The sequence below is a fragment of the Anomaloglossus baeobatrachus genome, chromosome 2 (genome assembly GCF_048569485.1).
Source record: "Anomaloglossus baeobatrachus isolate aAnoBae1 chromosome 2, aAnoBae1.hap1, whole genome shotgun sequence".
NCBI lineage: Eukaryota > Metazoa > Chordata > Amphibia > Anura > Aromobatidae > Anomaloglossus > Anomaloglossus baeobatrachus.
This window is the reverse complement of record NC_134354.1, coordinates 262,530,628-262,548,803: the sequence shown is the minus strand read 5'-3', so window position 1 is coordinate 262,548,803 and position 18,176 is coordinate 262,530,628. Positions and strand designations below refer to the sequence as shown.

The window sequence follows — 18,176 nt, the reverse complement described above, 5'->3', positions numbered from 1 at the left end:
TGTCCCTCTGTCTTTCCTACTTCCCCTGGGCTATATTACAGTAGTGGTGACATCTAGTGTACTCACTGGCCTTGTCACTATACAGGGTGAGTGGATATAAAGTTAGGGACTTGGCATGTGACGGCAACGAGGGTAAGGATTCGTATTGGGACGTTTGGGGAGCTCAGGGGCCATACACAGGTAAGTGTCAGAAGGTGTCCCGACCCCTCTCCCTATTGTCAGGGCCTTCCTCTCCATTTCCATCCCGTTGTAACCTCTGTTTTACGCCCTAGTTCGTGCGTGCCAAGATCCACCAGCTAATACTTGTTGAGCTGGCTTTATGCTCAAAATGCATATGGCACACTCTCTTATACTTCAAATTTTAATGCTGCACATATCACTCATTACAATCATCTCAAATACATTACAAGCAACACTTACAATGTTATACTTACCAGTCTTCTCAGGTATTACATATAAAAACAGGCTGCAGTACACTGTGTGCCAAGATATGTGCAAACATTGAGCATATGAAATATAAACTGCATTACTGCTTTATAAAATATGATCATTAAAATTGGGATATTTAGCACATAAATTGAACCACCAATCGTGATAAGGGGGCCTTTCTTTGATGGGACCCTAACCTTTTTTATCAGACATAACTCTCCCAGGCAAAAAAGCCTTACATTTTAAAGGGCAGGTAACATTCAGCACTAATTTAAAACAGCTTAAGGCCACCTTCTCACATCTTTTTCCGGTACGTGTGGCATCCATTTTCACATGTACTGGAAACAAGTACACACACACACAAACACATTATAATCTATGGTGCTGCTTACATGTCCGTGTTTTCTATCATCTATCTATCAAAATCTTGGCACATTTTTAATGCATAAAAATCAGTAATTTCTTGAATGCATTTTATTCCGTACGCGTCACATGGACAACACAAGGGCAACATACGGATGGCAAACGGATGACACACATGCAGCGACGTAAGGATCACGTTCACAGAGCTCGCAACCGTGAATGAGCCTGGGTGCACATGTGCCTGCTGACCCCAGTGCGTGCTTCAGCTGGATGTGCGTCAAAAGGCATACATCCAGCTGAAATACCTTGCATCACAGATACTTGAGGGGTCACTGCTCTGCAATACAAGCTGACGGCCAGCAGCTGACGTTGGCGGTACCATGACTGGGGGACGCATGGCAGTGAAGTTGCATGCAATGGAGCGCACTCAGATGTCAGCTACATAATACTGCGTGCTGTATCTAATCAAGCTTACTCAAAAAAATACCATTTTATTCAACTATTTGAGTGCCAAGTATTTGCTCTTTACTACATACAGGACTGGATCCTACTTGAGCACCTACAACACAGAAGTGCCGTGTTTATCCACAAAAATGGGGGCGCATGACAGTGATGTCGTGTGCCAAGGTGGCCACTCCAATGTCAGCTGTCGGCCACTGTATGCTGGCTACAGAGGACAATGTGCGAGCGAAGGGAGGTGAGTAGAGGTTTGGGGGTTTTTATGAGTTAGAGACAGAATGGGGGCTGTATATACCAGGAAGGGGCTCAGGAGAAGGACATATATACGAGGATGGGCTCAGGATGGGGTCCATATATACCAGAATGAAGCCCAGGATGGGGACATATATACCAGGATGGGAACCAGAATGAGGACATATATATATATACACACAAAGATGAGCCCAGGATGGGACATATATACCAGGATAGGGGACATATAGACTAGAATGGGCCTAGGATAGGGATATATATGTACGAGGATGGGGACTTACATACCAGGATGGGACCCAGGATGAGATCATATATACCAGGATGGGCCCAGGATGGTGACATATTTACAAGGATAGCTGCATGCATACCAGGATGGGCCCATAATGGGAACATATATACCAGGATGGGGCCATATATACCAGGATGGGGACATACATACCAGAATGGTAACATATATCTCAGGATGGAGATATATATACCAGGATGAGGACATACATACCAGGATAAGGACATGAATACCAGGATGGAGACATACAGTGCTGCTCAATATTATTGGCACTCCTTCATTTTTTTCATAGACTGTACAATATCTTCAGAAATAAATGGAAATGTACCAAAGTAATATCCTCAGGATTTTTTAATTAGTGGTCCAAATTAATGCAACAATAAAACATTGATTGTCAACTTACATGTTGTAATTTAAAAGAAGAAATCAAACAAACACCATGTGCGAAAATAAAGGCACCCCAAATTAATACTTAGTTGCACTCTCTTTGGCATTGATGACAGCCTCCAAATGATTCTTGAAACCATCTATAAGTTTCTTGCACTTCTCAGCTGGTATTTTCTCCCACTCTTCCTTAGCAGTTTGTTCAAGCTCTTTAATAATTGCAAGGTTCTTTGTCCCAATGGCAGATTTCAGCTCACCCCAAAGATTTTCAATGGGATTGAGGTCAGGACTCTTTCTTGTCCATTTTAAAAAAGTCCATTTTTTTATTTGTCAATCATTCCTGTGTACTTTTGGATATGCGGTTTGGGTCATTGTCTTGCTGAAGGACGCATGATCTTCGACTCAAACCAAGTTTTCTTACACTGGGTAGGACATTTTGCTCTAAAATCTCTGAATAATTTTCTGATTTCATGATTACTGTGATATGTTCAAGGCCTCCAGAATCAGTCACAGCAAAACAACCCCACATCATTATGGATTCTTGACCATGCTTACTTGTTGGTAGGGTGTTTGTGACGGGGTCCTTCTCCCATATCACACAATCAACAGAGCGACAGATTGCTGAAGAGTCCAATAAACATTTATTCTAAGCAAATCAAATGGTCCATAACATAATCCGCCATACAGAGGGTAAAAATAGTAAAGAAACACGAATGTAGTCCAGAAAACGATAAATAAATGTCTAGGTCTCTCTGAGGAGCCGCACCTTCAGCCCAGAGGATCAATCTTCGTCCTTCTCTCTTCAAGTTCTCAAACAGACTGCCCCATTCTTCAGGTAAGCAGAGAGTTTAGGTGGATCCCAGGCCCTCTCCCCCACACCTAGGGACAGAAGCGCTTCAAGAAGTTATAACCCTGCCGACAGGATAAACAATACATCGAATAGACAGCCCACCACGCCCAAAACATCAAACCACACAAAATGGTACATGACCCACAATAACCCATCATCACTGTGTTCTTTTCCTTATAAGCTTCAATGCGCCATCTGTAAACAAACTGTTGTTTTGCACTGCCAAAAGGGTCTATTTTTGTTTCATCTGTCCACAGAACATTTTTCCAGAAAGACTGTGGTTTGTCAAGGTACTCTTTCGCAAAGATCAGTCATTCCTTTTTATATCTTTTCTTCAGCAATTCTTTTTACCTTGGCCTTCGCCCATAAAGCTCTGCTTGGTTTAGTGTGCAGTGTATGGTACTTGTTGAAACCATGACCCCAAACTGTTCCAGGTTGGACTTCAGGGCTTTGCATGTTCGACGTGGTGCTTTTTCCACTATTCAAACCAATCTCTTGTCAATTTTCCCTTTTCCCACACGTCCAGGTAGGTTCTTGAAGGTTCAATGCTTGGTAAACGTTTTAATAACATTGTGTACTGGTGAAACTGGGATACCAAGGTCTTTGGAAATGGCCTTATGACTTTTGGAAGTCTCCTGTTTGCTAATAATAGCAGTTCTGATGTCCTCAGATAGCTCATTTGTCTTCACCATTGTGACAAAGGAACAGGGCCTAACATGGGGCTTTTGAAAACACAGAAGTCATCATTCATTGGCCAATTCATGTTACATGGGCATTGACAATTTATCACAGGTGATTCTCATTTGTAATTTACCACAGGCGAGTCAAAATATGTTTCCATACTAATGTAATATAAACAGTGTCAATACCAGCATCACAGAAGCTTTAGTTTTTTCTATTTTTCCTTCCCATTGTTTTTTGTTTTAAATTGTTGTTTATCTTTTGTATTTAACATGAGTGCTCTATACAAAAAAACTGTTTTACTTTATTCATTTTTTTCAGGAGATATTCCACATTATGTACTTAACCTTCATGGGTGCCAATAATGATGAGTAGGACTGTACATACCAGGATGGGGACATACATAACAGGGTGTGGACCAGGATGAGGACATATATATCAGAATAGGGATATATATATTAGGATGGGGACATATATACCACGATGGGCCCAGACTGGGGACATATCTAACAGGAAGAGACATACATAGCAGGATGGGAACATACATACAAGGATGGGGACATATATATATACCAGAATAGTCATACATACCAGGATGGGGACATACATACCAAAATGGCTCCAGGATGAAGGCATATATACCAGGATGAGCTGAAGATGGAGACATACATACTAGGATGTGGACCAATATATACAAGGAAGGATGGGGACATGTATACTAGGATGGGGCCTAGGCTTGGGGACATATATGTCAGAGAGGAAACTTATTTGCCAGGAGACTTATTTGCCGGTGGCGAATATACCAGCATGGGAGACACATATACCAGGATAGATGACTTATATACCAGAAAGGGGGACATATATACCAAGATTGGGGAAATATATACCAGGATGGAGACATATTTATGAGAATGGGGCCTAGGATGAGGAACATATGTATTAGGATAGGAAACATAAAAAAAAAAAAGCGACCAAACATTCGTAGTGGGAACGTAGGCTTAGGACCCTATTATCAAGCTGTTTTTATAAAAAAAGGCGCAACTTTTAGTGTTTTTATACCAGTTCCATCCAGCACTACCAATGTTTTGAAAATTGCAGCTCGTTGGGACAGAGCAAACACACCTCACAAATGTAACATTATTTACGGCAGAACAATGTCAGATATGTACGTCAATCTGTAATTGATGTTCATTTCTGGTGTTAGTGCATGCTTCCTAAAGAATGTGATGCATTTTCCTCCAGTAATCTCTTCATTAAAGCCTGCTTTACACATTGCAATTTCGCATACAATATCGTATGCGATTTGCAACTCCCCCAGACGATTCACCCCCGTCACACGTACATACCTACCATACGACCTCGATGTGGGCGGCGAACGTCCACTTCCTGGAGTGGGAGGGACATTCGGCGTCACATCGACGTCACGCGGCAGCCGGCCAATAGAAGCGGAGGGGCGGAGATGAGCGGGACGTAAACATCCCGCCCACCTCCTTCCTTCCGCATTGTCGGCGGGAGCAGCGGACGGAGGTAAGCTGTCATTCAATGTTCCCGGGGTGTCACACACTGCGATGTGTGCTGCCTCGGGAACATTGCACAACCTCACGTTCATTTTTTGAGGAATGAACGATGTGCATGCGATGAACGGATTTTCGTTCAATCGCAATTGCACGGAGGTTTTACACGCTACAGTCATACTTACGATGCCGGATGTGCGTCACTTACGACGTGACCGCGCCGACACATCGTAAGATTTATTGTAGCGTGTAAAGCGGGCTTAAGACTGGCATTAAAGCGAACCTGTCACATTAAAAGCAGTATTAGCCTGCAGACATGGGGTCAATCTGCAGGTTAATAGCGTTCTGAATTTTTACTCACACTATCGGGAAATAAATAACTTTAATTCTCCTATTAGCAGTCATGGAGGTGGCGTCGCCATGGGTTTAGTCACTGCTTTGTGTATCAAGAGCAACGTCTGTAACTGCGCCCCCAAACTGACAGCCACTCAGCATGGGAACCTGTTTTCAGTCAGTGCGAGGAACGTGGTTACAACCACCACTCTCAATACACAGACCCGTTGAAGCGTAATCAGACGTGAAATGGCTGTCGTCCTTGAGGGGGCCTGCACTTAGCTCCTCTCCTGCCCTTTTATCATGCACCATTTTTGAATAAAGAAGACTATCTGCTTTACACCAGAGAGTGCGGTCTGATCTCTCTTGAGGACTATATATGGGATACTTTCTCTTATCTGACTAGCACCTCTGAGCTGAGACAACGGAGTACCTGAGCTGATTTTCTTCCCCATGTGACACCCTTCTCAGGTATTGCTTGGTGGTGCAGGACATTTCCTTCTATGTTTGTTGTTTTGGATGAACAGAGCAGTGACTGAACCCGTGCCAGCGCCACCTCCGTAACCGAACGTTGTTAACAGTATTAAAGTCCTTTTCCTCCCGGCAGTGGAGTTCAGAGTACAGGCAGAGGGCAGCATTCAAATGCTATTAACCTGCAGAAAAACCCATATCTTAAGGTCAATAGCGTTTTTTTCACGTGATAGGTTCATTTAAGGTCAAGCTTTCCTTGTTTCAGTTTGTGTAGATATACAAAGTTGTTAATCAGCAAATGGAGGAGAGGTAAGCAGTTTTCAGAATCACATCTATTCTTTCTATCATATGTACCGCCCCAGCGCCAGCAGCTGGGCTGCTGCTCGGATCCGCGGTGGCTCGAGGGGTCTCCAGACCCGGGAGGGGTCGCGCGGACACATGAAATAAAAGGGGGGTATTTACAGGGGATTTTGTGTTTAAAGTTCGTGACAACACCCACAGTGTGTGGTAAGGTGGAGTACCACCGCTACTGTTGGGAGCGCCCGGTGGCGATGGAATGGCAGCCAGGTGTTTAACCCCTCCGTGGGTAGGGGTAATGCCCCGGGGCTCGGTGATGGTGAGAAGGGGAGCGCCATTGGGGAGGAAAGGTGCACTGCGTACTCACTCAGTCCAATAACGCTTACACCGACAACTTGTAAATCGGAATTCTTAGCACCGCTGTAGCAGGGAGGGAGCACGCTGGGATCCCGTGCCCGATGGTGTTGCTTGTTAGCCTGTGACCTTTTCCTTGGCACTTTCTTTACTGGTTGGCCTCTGTAGTATAGAACTAGTCGGGTCCCGCTCACCCATATGGCGAGTGAGCTTGCTCTCAGGGTTCATGCTTGGGATGTTCTGGACTGTGTATTGGGAAAGTCCTATGCCCCTCGTTGCGCTAGTACCCCGATTTTGGAGTGGGTGGAGGACGAATCTTGAAGTCTTCGCCCTCGTCGGGTAAATTACCAGGACGCTTGAAGCTACTTCCCGGCCTAGGGTCCATGTACCCCGCTGTGCCCTGGCCCCTGCCCGGAGATGGCTCAAGGCCATCGGCTGCCCTCCTTGGCAGTTCCGTGCCCCTTGACACGATCCCCTGCGACCGGGGTTCCAGCTCCTACCAGTCCCAGACCAACGTTTGCCACCTAGTAACTGAGGAGCCCAGCTCCTAACCTCCTCCAACAGACTTGTCACCTCTCCTCACGAGAGTCACCACACAGCTCGCTACTCCTGACACTCCTGACCCTCCATAACCAACCCCCCCCAAGTGAGCGGCCCTATTCCGTTCAGGCTACCCATTGGTGTGTCTGGTGGGTGTGGTGCAGAGTGTTTCTAGGATTTTTGATTGGCTTGTTCTTAGCAACACCAAAGGCCAGGGACCCGTAACCAAGGAGGAAATGGACACCATGCAGAAGGGCAGATTGCACAATGTCCTGTGACGACCTGAGAGGCCAGGGTGTCACACATACACTGCTTTTAAATAGGACAGACAGCATGAATGATAGGTTTGTGTGGCGCCCTGGACTAGCCAGGTCGTCACAGGTAACACACAAACACCCCCACCCCCACTAGACAGTAACATTAGCCAAACATAAAATCCTTGTTTCCTCCCTCCAGGATCTGATGTCCACACCAGGTGGGGCGGACCCAAGCGGTTGGCCCCACCCACCGAGGAGTTCACAGGCCTGGAGGCGGGAAAAGTTGAGTTGAGTTGAGTTGAAGAGTTCAGTGGAGGAGGTTGAAGTGAGAGGAGAGTGTCTGAGTTTGGGGCCCAGGCACTGACAAAAAGGTTGGCAGACGGTGGTGGCCATCTGCAGGAGTGGTGAATCAATGCGGAACCGTAGGACCGGGGTCGGGCGTTGGCCCGCCGGTACCGACCGGGGAGCGAAGTGAAGCCAGCACACACAGGCAGGGCCATCGGACCCCGACTAGGCTTGGAGTCGCCGTCAACAGTCAAATCCGAGTGTGACAGGAACCCCAGGGGTTTCCTAACAGCCAAAGACCCGTTAGAAGGCAACCGCCCACACCGTGAGGGTATACAGCTACCGCCTAAGGCTAAAGACCCAAGGGCCAGCGCCTGTGGGCAAACGGGCTCCTCCGGCATCCATACACTGGGGAGCGGGCTACCGTTGGGGATCCACCGTAGTCAAATAAGTACACAAAGGTGCAGGGAAAGACAGCCGCCATCACCTGTCCGGGGAGAGACACTGCAGCCGGCTGCGGGACCCGTCCATCCAGCCGTTTGGTTTACCGAGGACTTTGTGCATCTCTTACTGAGTGAGTACACCCGTGCCATCCGGCACCGCGCTGTCCCTGCGACCCTGCACCTCACCTACCCTGCCTCCCCGTCACACCACCGGGCCCTGGGACCACCGACCCCTAACCACAGAGGGGGAAAACAACATCCCAGCTGCTCCCTACCATCGCTCCCGGGATCCCCGTCACCAGCAGCGGTGGTGCCCATCTTCACCACAACCCGTGGGTGGTGTCACGGACTAAATCCCCCAAACCAACCACCCCTTTCACTCACGGGAGAGGAGCGCCGCTCGAGTCCCCGGATCCGGCCCACTGCTTGAGCCACCGAGCAGCAGCAGCCGCAGCAGCGCCGGACCCAAGCGTTAGCGAGTGCGGCAGCGGCGTACCTCCCCGCCCGCGACATTTGCTTTAAAAGAAAAATGTCTGACACCTCAATATGTATATCAAATGATGACTAAGCCTTCAGTAGCATCTGGTATACACAGAAATACACGTAACTCTGTTTTCAATTTATCTCTAGTGCTTAAGCAACTGTTAATACTCTGCCACACAATCAGAAGCACACCACATACTTGTAACGTAAATGATAAAACAATAACATACAGACAAGCCATTATGGGCATAGTAACACATTTCTGTACACCAGAGCACTGCTAGTTGTGGTGGGGCACAGCTCTAGATGCATTTTACACAGAAGTTTTTATAAGCTGTACAGTTCTTTCTATGGGGGCCCTTTGCACACTACGACATCACTAGCCGATGCTGCGATGCCGTGCGCGATAGTCCCCGCCCCCGTCGCAGCTGCGATATCATGGTGATAGCTGGCGTAGCAAACATTATCGCTACGCCAGCTTCACATGCACTCACCTGCCCTGCAACGTCGCTCTGGCCGGCGACCCGCCTCCTTATTAAGAGGGCGGGTCATGTGGCATCATAGCGACGTCACACGGCAAGCGGCCAATAGAAGCGGAGGGGCAGAGATGAGCGGAACTTAAACATCCCGCCCCCCTCCTTCCTTCCAAAGAGCCAGCGTGAGACGCGGTGACGCAGGTAGGAGATGTTCCTCGCTCCTGCAGCTTCTCACACAGCAATGTGTGTGCAAAGCCGCCCTTAGGCTGAGTTGTGCTGGGACTCAGGTAAAATCGGAAACAGCCCAGCAGGAAGTGAGACTGTATCGGATTATCCTTTGTACAATTGAAGCGTGCTGGAGGATGTGTGCTTGCTGTCTGGTGTGTAACGTTGTAGCTGAAGATGACCGTTGAGTAAAGAACTGTTGTTGAAAATTAACTAGGTGTCTCCTTGTGGAAACGCCATGACAAAAGTCCACACACCCATCCAGGACCACCTCTTTCATGTAGCATTCTAGGGCATCCAGAGTCAATCCCTTGCCCACGACTATCTCCCTGCAACACCCTACATAAGTTAGCAATATTCACACACTGCAGTGAACCGCTACACTTGGTATTTGGGGTCACAGCACTACATCGCAGCAAATGCACTTTCTTCCAATACGCAGGAGCGATATCAGTGAGGTCAAATCGAAAGTGACGCACATCCGGCGTCGCAGTCGATATCTTAGTGTGTAAATCCTTTTTGATATGATTAACGAGCGCAAAAGCGTCATTATCATATCATCGGTGTAGGGTGCAACATTTCCATTATTTGGCAGCAGCGACAGGTATGATGTTGTTCCTCGTTCCTGCGGCAGCACACATGAAGTTCGCACACAGTGGGTGACTTGCAGCAGCAAAAGAAGAAAGAACTTCATGACCTACAGACTATCCATCCGTATTTATCACACAATAGATGTTCACTAACTTTCTCTAGAAGCAACCATCTCTTACCCTATCAGCTATCTCCTCCCACTGTGGGCTAGTCCCAACACTTAACTGTTTCTGACTCTGCTCACTGTCTGTTGCTGGGCAGGACTCAACCTCCTAACAGAGTAGTGCACAACATCCTATATGAATATGTTACCCTATTACATATAGTCCTATTGCACATTATACAGGAACACATCACAATACATTACATTACATCATAATGACATAGGATATATCAAACTTTACATCATAGTTCACATATTACAATATTTTCAAAGATGCAGGACACAATTCAAATTACACTATATGACAATACAATAACACAGTTGGTGTCTTCAAAGGAAAGAACTCGACAACACCCGTTCCAATTCTTTAAATTTACTCCAAGGACGCACATCCAGCTGAAATAAATTGCTATGCAGACACCCATTGGTTCCTGCAGTGCAATATTTGGCAGCCAAACAGGGGCCGATAGTTGACGTTTGCTCACCATGGACTGGTTGCCTATGACAATAATGTCATGCGTCACCATAGCAGGCACACAGACGTCAGTTGCTGGTCACTGCACCTGCTACAGAGGAGGATGCCGTGTAATGTTAGAGCTTGGGAAGGTAAGTAGAATTTTTTTTTTAATGCGTTAAGAGACAAAACAGAGCCTATATATCAGGAAGGAGCCCAGGATGGAGACAAATATACCATGAAGGGGCCCGGGATAAGGACATATATATGTACCAGGATGGGGTTATATATAACATGATGGGCTGCTCATCATTGCTCATCCATATGCACTGATTTACCTGCACACCAGCCATCCTAGTGTGACGCCCTGGCCAAACCAGGTAGTCACAAATTGGCCCCCGCACAACACCTTCCCTCACCTAGGTCACATACAGCCGACCTGAAACCCCAGTCACCCCCCCTCAGGGCAAGACAGGCACACCAGTGGGCGGGACCAGGTGGTTAGGGAACGCCCACCTAGGAGTCTAGACAGCCCGGGGCGGGAAAACAGTCGAGTCTAGTCTGGAGTTCAAGTTGAGAGGAGTGTGGGCTGGAGCTAGGTGTAGCTCCAGCAGAGGAGAAGTTCAAGTTGAATGGTGCCAGGGGCGGGGCCCTGGTACTTTGGCTAGGTGGCAGATGGTGGTCTCTGTCAGCAGGAGACGGGAAGACGGCTCGGCAGATCCGAGGAGGACCGGACCAGGGTTGGAGCCCGCCGGTACCAACACCGGAGACCCGACCGTAAAATGTGCACAGAGAGGTTACTCGGACCCTGAAGCCAGGACCGGAACCAACGGCCTAGCTAATCAACCGATTGAGGGCAGGATTACAGGTCCTATCCCAACCAAAGTCCCAAAAGCAGACAACCACCCACAGATAGGGATAGGGTAACCGCCAGGGCCCATAGATCCCACGGGTCAGCGTCAGCGGGCACGGCTCCTCAGGCACACAGAAAGCCGGAAGCGGACTCCCGTGTTCCATACCGGGAAGTCCAAACACACAACCACAACCAGCGCAGAGGAAGAGACAGCGACCACCAGCCCGGGTGTGGGACCAGAGTACAACCGGCCGCCGGCCACCAGCACCTTGGTTTACCAAAAGACTCGTGTGATTCATTTGCTTGTGAGTAACCAAACATCCCATGCTACGTCCGGGCGCACAGGCCCCTGTCATCGCCATACCCTGCACAGAGACACTGGGCCCCGGGGCAACCATCCCTACCCATGGAGGGGTTAACATCCGGCTGCCATTACATCTCCCCCGGGTATCCCACAACAGCAGCGGTGGTGTCCCACTTCACCACACCCTGTGGGTGGCGTCACGAACCGAATACGGTCAAGGCCGTACAACTACGTCCCCCTTTTCATACGGCGTGTCCGCATGACTCCCCGGGTCTGGAGGATCCCTCAAGCCACGCAGCGGGTCCGGATTCAAGCAGCGTGGGCTGCTGGCACGGGGGCGGCACACTGGCATCTGTGATTGCAGTCAGATATGCCCCCAGCCTGTGTGACAGAATGTGCCTGCAACCAATCACAGGCGCTGTTTGTAGGTAGTATCATGGTAATGTATATAAATAAACAAATAAATAACTAAATAAAACAATTGGCATAGGGTCCCTCCATATTATGATACACAGCACTGATAAAGCATATGGCTACATATTGCAGTCCCCAGCCATGCGCTTATCTAGGCTGTGTATCAAAATAAGAGGAATTGAATGCAGCTTTTTTTTAACTATTTAAATAAACAATTTTAAAAACGGTGTGTGGTTCCCCCAAATTTGATACCCAGCCATGAGTGACGTCAGTGCTGCCAGCCATGTCCTTCATGTCAGTGGTTCCCGGAGCCTGAAGAGATCGGACATGTTTTTGGTCTCTGAAGGCTCAGATGAAGAAGAGCTAGGACCGGGGGTCTAGGGATAGGACCCCCAGAAGGGGCGGTGAAGTCCCCGCCGCTTGTATGATTATGATGGATGAGAGGAAACATTGAGATGCCCACCAACCAAGCGAGTCAAACCCACTAACCTAGAAAAAATAGAAATAATAGCATGACAACCTGTTGACAACAGACAGAGACAGAGCCATGGGATGAGAATGAACTCGGTGAACCTCTAAGGTCAGTGCTGCGACACAGGTAGTAGTGCGGGGCCTGCAGATGTGACATCAGAGATTCACCCAAGTTCATTGTCATTGCATGGCTCTATCTCTGTGTGCTGTCATGAACTGGGGTGAACCTCTGAGGTCAGTGCTGTGGCACAGGTAGTAGTACGGGGCCCGCAGCTGTGACATCAGAGATTCACCCGAGTTCATTCTCATCACGCAGCCCTCTGTCGTGGCCTGATTTGTGGTCACAGGTGAAGGACCGATGGCACCGCTGATCACGTGGCTCCCTTCAGTCACTCGAGCGACTTGCTGTCACAGGTGGAGGACTCCAGCTGTGGCCGCGGGTAACCTGAGTGACGTCACCACTGATAGTATGACTCACTTCAGTTGCTGTGTGGAGCTCACAGAACGGCCGTGCTCTATGGTGGCTCGCTGTGAGCTTCCGATGTAGCAGAGCTGGAAGCTTCGTGGTACCTTATGTGGATTATGTCGGACCTGGAAGGGTGTTTGGGGGTTAATAAAGTGGTAAAGAGGGTTTTATTTTGTTTGTTATTCCAAATAAAGGATTTTTTGGGTGTATGTGTTTATTTACTTTCACTTACAGATTATTCATGGGGGTTGTTTCATAGACACCTGCCATGATTAACCTAGGACTTACTGGCAGCTATGGGTTTCCATTAACTCCTTACTACCCCGATTGCCACCGCACCAGGGTAATCGGGATGAGTCGGGTAAGGTCCCGGGACTGTCGCATCTAATGGATGCGGCAATTCCGGGCGGCTGCTGGCTGATATTTTTAGGCTGGGGGGCAGCCTAAAAATGATAGGTCTCCCCAGTCTTGAGGATACCAGCCAGAAGCTGTGAGGCTTTATCTTAGCTAAGTAACAATTGGGGGGGAACGCATGTCTTTTTTTAAATTATTTATTTTACTGCACGATATAGACCCGCCCACCAGCGGCTGTGATTGGTTGCAGTAAGACAGCTGTCACTCAGCATGGGGGCACATCTGACTGCAACCAATCATAGGCGTGGGTGGGGGAAGCAGTGAACATGTGATGAGCCTAATGAGTGGCTGGCACTTTCAGAAGCAGGAAAAGCCGCAGGAGCAGTGTGACAGCCAAGCCGCGCCAGTGATCGGTGATTGGTGAGTATAATGGAGGGAGAGAATGAGACCGACAGAGTGAGAGACCGAGACCAAAAGAGAGAGAGAGACCTAGAGACCTGCATTTTTGTTGACAAGAACGGATGCAAAATGCAACTAAAATGCAGTGCAAATGCACAGCTAAACATTTTGGTTGCGTTTTGACACACCTCATTCATTTCAATGGGTGGAAAATGCAATGAAAAAGTGACATGCTGCTGTTTTTTTACGCAATGATATTGACAAATATTTGTCAAACAAAACGCTGCCTAAAAAAAAGCAACGTGCAGATGGAAATTTTGATTTCTCATAAACTTTGCTGGGGAAGCAAAATGCATGCATTTTGTCATTGACATGGTGCAGTTTCAAACGCAGCCAAAACGCAAGAAAAAATGCAACTCGTGCACATGGCCTAACCCATTCTTTACCCTGTGCCTGCAAACCTACTTTCCCCACACATTTGCATTAGAAGGGATTAATCATATATTAAACAACTGCATCAAACACCAATAGAGAAGAATACATTAGTATAGCATATCATAATGTCAAAAATCACAAAAGCAATGTGTAATTTGTGTCAGCCATCCCCTCATTCATTTATACAGAGACCTAGACATCATCTTAGCACTTCTTTTGAGACCAAGGCAACATTTTGGCTAGTCAGGTGAGGCGGAGGTATTTGGTTGGTCTGCCTAGGGGGCTAATGCATCATGTTAGCCTATCTGGTAAGATCTAAGCATCATCTTGGCCTTTCTGATGAGGCCAAGGCATTATCTTGTTCTGTGTGTTGATGGCTAGGCATCATCTTGGTTTGTCTGGTGAGGCTGAAGAACCATCTTGGCCTGCTTGGCAAGGCCTAGGCATCATCTTGGTCTATCTCATAAGGTCCAAGCATCATCTTAGACCGTCTAGAAAGGCTTACGGCCTATTTGGTGAGGCCCAAGTATCACCTTGGCCTGTTTGGTGAGACCGAAATATCATCTTGACCTGCCTAGTGAGGCTCACGTATCATCTTAAACTGCATACTGAGGCTCAGGCATCTCCTTGGCTTATCTGGTGAGGCTCAAGCATCATCTTGATCTGTCTAGTGAGGCCCAGGCATAATCTTGGTTTCTCTAATGAGGCTTAGCAATCATCTTGGCATGCCTGTTGCAGCTAAGGCAACTTCTTGGCCTTTCTGGTGAGGCTCAGGTATCATCTAGATTTGTCAGGTGGAGCTCCAGTATAAAAAGAAAATGATAAAATTTGATGAACACTGCTCTAGAGGAGATGAGTGACATTTAAGCCCTGGTGCCTGAGGGGGCCAACAAAAATCTTCCATGACAAATAAGAGGAAACCAGCATAATAAATGGCACATACCGTAGTAGACTAGGGGTCCTGTTAAAGATTTTGCATAGGAACCTAAGAGTTCTAAACTATAACTCTAGTATTAATGGTTTTGGGAAGTTCTGTACATATCAAATAAAGTCTCTCAAAAATTGTTTTCAAGGAAGGCTTTGGTTCCTCGAGAACTGGGTCAGCCTCTCTATTGACTATAGGTTCTACAATAGGAATGTTCTCAATGGGGATGGGGCAGCTCTGCTTGGGGGGAAGAACTGCTAGAAAGTTTGAGGAATGTTTAAACTAGGGACTGGTGAAAGGGTAGTTATTGTACAGGAGGGGATGAAAGTATAGCTAGTGACCGTGGCCTAAGTAATGAATATGAGTTTGGCATGGGGGATTAATAGTAGAGTAAATATGTTAATGAAGAATAGCGATACAAAGAAATATATAAAGTGTATGCACATTAATGCCAGAAGCCTCACCAACAAGACAAACAAATTAGAAGTGATAATGTTGGAGCAAAATGATGATATTGTTGCAATACAGCTATTTCATTGGATGACACCCATAATTAAGCTATTATTTTACAGGGTTACAGTCTGTTCTGGAGTGACCATACAAATAAGTGAGGAGGAGGGTTTCGTTTATATGTAAAGTCATCCTTTAAATCAATCCAGTGTGATATGTGAGGCCAAGAATAATGTAGAGTCCCAGTGAGTGAAGATAAGGGATAGGGAGAAATAATGATAAAGTACTGACAAGGATTTGTTGTAAGTCTATGAATATAATAGATGCAGCAGGAAATATACTCATAAAGCAAGCTACTGAGGCAGCAATTAAAAGTAAAGTAATTATTATGGGGGCCTTCAACTACCCTGATATAAATTGGGGAGCAGAAACCTGCAACTGGTGGAGGACCCAACAAAAATAATTTTTATTCAAATAGTTTTTATTGATTTTCAAATGTAGGGTAGGGTATGATACTATAACAGCTTTGAAAACAGGGCTGGATGATTTCCTCAGTACACACAATATCAGTGGTTATAAATGATTTAAGGCAAAATGTAGAATTGGTGGACGAAGGTTGAACTAGATGGACCTAGGTCTTTTTTTAACCTATGTAACTATGTAAGTAGGAAAGTATGGGCATACAGAAGGAAATATTAGGGGTGGTCATTACATGGAGTAAACAGGGGGGGGGGATAAACTAAGCAATTAACATGAAAAGATCACAGTTTTTTTTCTTTTGTTAACAGTTTGTTAATCTGAGTATTTTTACAATTATTATATATACATGGTAGCTGGATATATAATGGCATAAAGAGAGCTTAGTCCTAGTCAATGGAGTCATTAATATACAAGTTGTGTGTGAAAGTTTTGATCCAAGGAAGCCATTTTTGGTTGTGTTTTTTGTAGTTCTTCTCTCTTAAGGTCAAATTATATTCAAAAGTATTGTGGAGGGAAACTCTCTCTACTAGGTCCTCTATTTTGGGGGGAAACACCTGTTTCCATCTTGACGCTATAAGATGTTTTATGGTTAGTAAAATATGGCAGATGATATATACTGGAATGTCTTCAAGACCTATTGAGAGTAGAATTAGCTGGGGAGTGAGCAGAATATTTTTAGATGAGTAATTTTTAATATAATGCCTTGTGTGTCCAACCACAAACAAGTCATCACATATCCCTTAATAAGATGTATAGTAGAGGGTCCACAAGGACACTAGACTTCAGGAAGGAGAATTTCCAGTGGCTAAGACATGATCTTATTGCCATAAACTGGGACAATGTACTAAGAAATAAAAGTACACAAAGCAAATGGGACACTTTGATACACATCCTGAATTAGAGCTGTGCACAGTATATACTGTAGCTTGTGGTAATAAGAAAATTAGAAATAAGAAAAAAAATCATTATGGCTAAAAAGTACTGTAAGGAATTAAACCAAGGGGCTAATGACTAGGCATTAAATAGTTATAGATACAAAAAATTATGCATAAAACATATCAAGGCAAAAAATATTGAGACAGAGAGAATCATTGCCAAAGAAACTAAAAGTAATCCAAAAGTATGCTTCATCCACATAAACAGTAAGAAACTAAAAAATTATAGCGTTGGCCTCTCAAAAATAATATGAATTGGCGGAAGAGGAAGATGCCAATCTACTAAACGCCATTGTCCCTACAGTATTTTAACAGGAAAATCCATGGCAGTTGATATGATCCGGGATACCACAAATTTTTCATTACATGTTACCTATTTAACTCAGTAGGATGTATGGCCTTGCCTTAACCTCCACAGCAGAGGGTTAAACTATGAGGGTTAGAGATTGTATCCTGGAGTATCTCAATAGGAGTAACCATCTTGACTCAACATCAACATGAGTTTACAGGAGGTAAGGCCGGCGTCACACGGGACGATCTATCGTGCGATCGCATGAGCGATCGTACCCACCCCCGAAGTTTGTGCTTCACGGGCAATTAGTTGCCCATGTCGCACAAAGTCGTTAACCCTCTGTCACACGCACTTACCTCCCGGAAGACGTCGCTGTGGGTGGCGAACATCCTCTTCCTGAAGGGGGAGGGACGTTCGGCGTCACAGCGACGTCACACAGCGGCCGGCCAATAGAAGCCGGAGGTCGGAGATGAGCGGGATGTAACATCCCGCCCACCTTTTTCCTTCCGCATTGCCAGCGGGATGCAGGTAAGCTGTGTTCGTCGTTCCCGGGGTGTCAAACGGAGCGATGTGTGCTGCCTTGGGAACGATGAACAACCAGAGCACAGAAGGAGGACCGACATTTTGAAAATAAAAGACGTGTCAACGAGCAGCGATAAGGTGAGTAGTTTTTCTCGTTCACAGTTGTTCGTAGCTGTCACACGCTACGATATGTCTAACGATGCCGGATGTGCGTCACGGAATCCGTGACCCCCGACGACATATCGCCCGATATAGCGTAGTGTGTCCCAAAAACCTACAAAGATTT

At 46.4% G+C, this 18,176-nt stretch overlaps 1 protein-coding gene across 2 annotated transcripts in view; it reads left to right on the top strand.

The window, feature by feature from the left end:
* The window catches only part of LOC142289818 (opticin-like), a 426,930-nt gene that overhangs the window by 382,650 nt on the left and 26,104 nt on the right, over window positions 1-18,176 (top strand). The gene's annotated exons all lie outside the window — the stretch shown is intronic.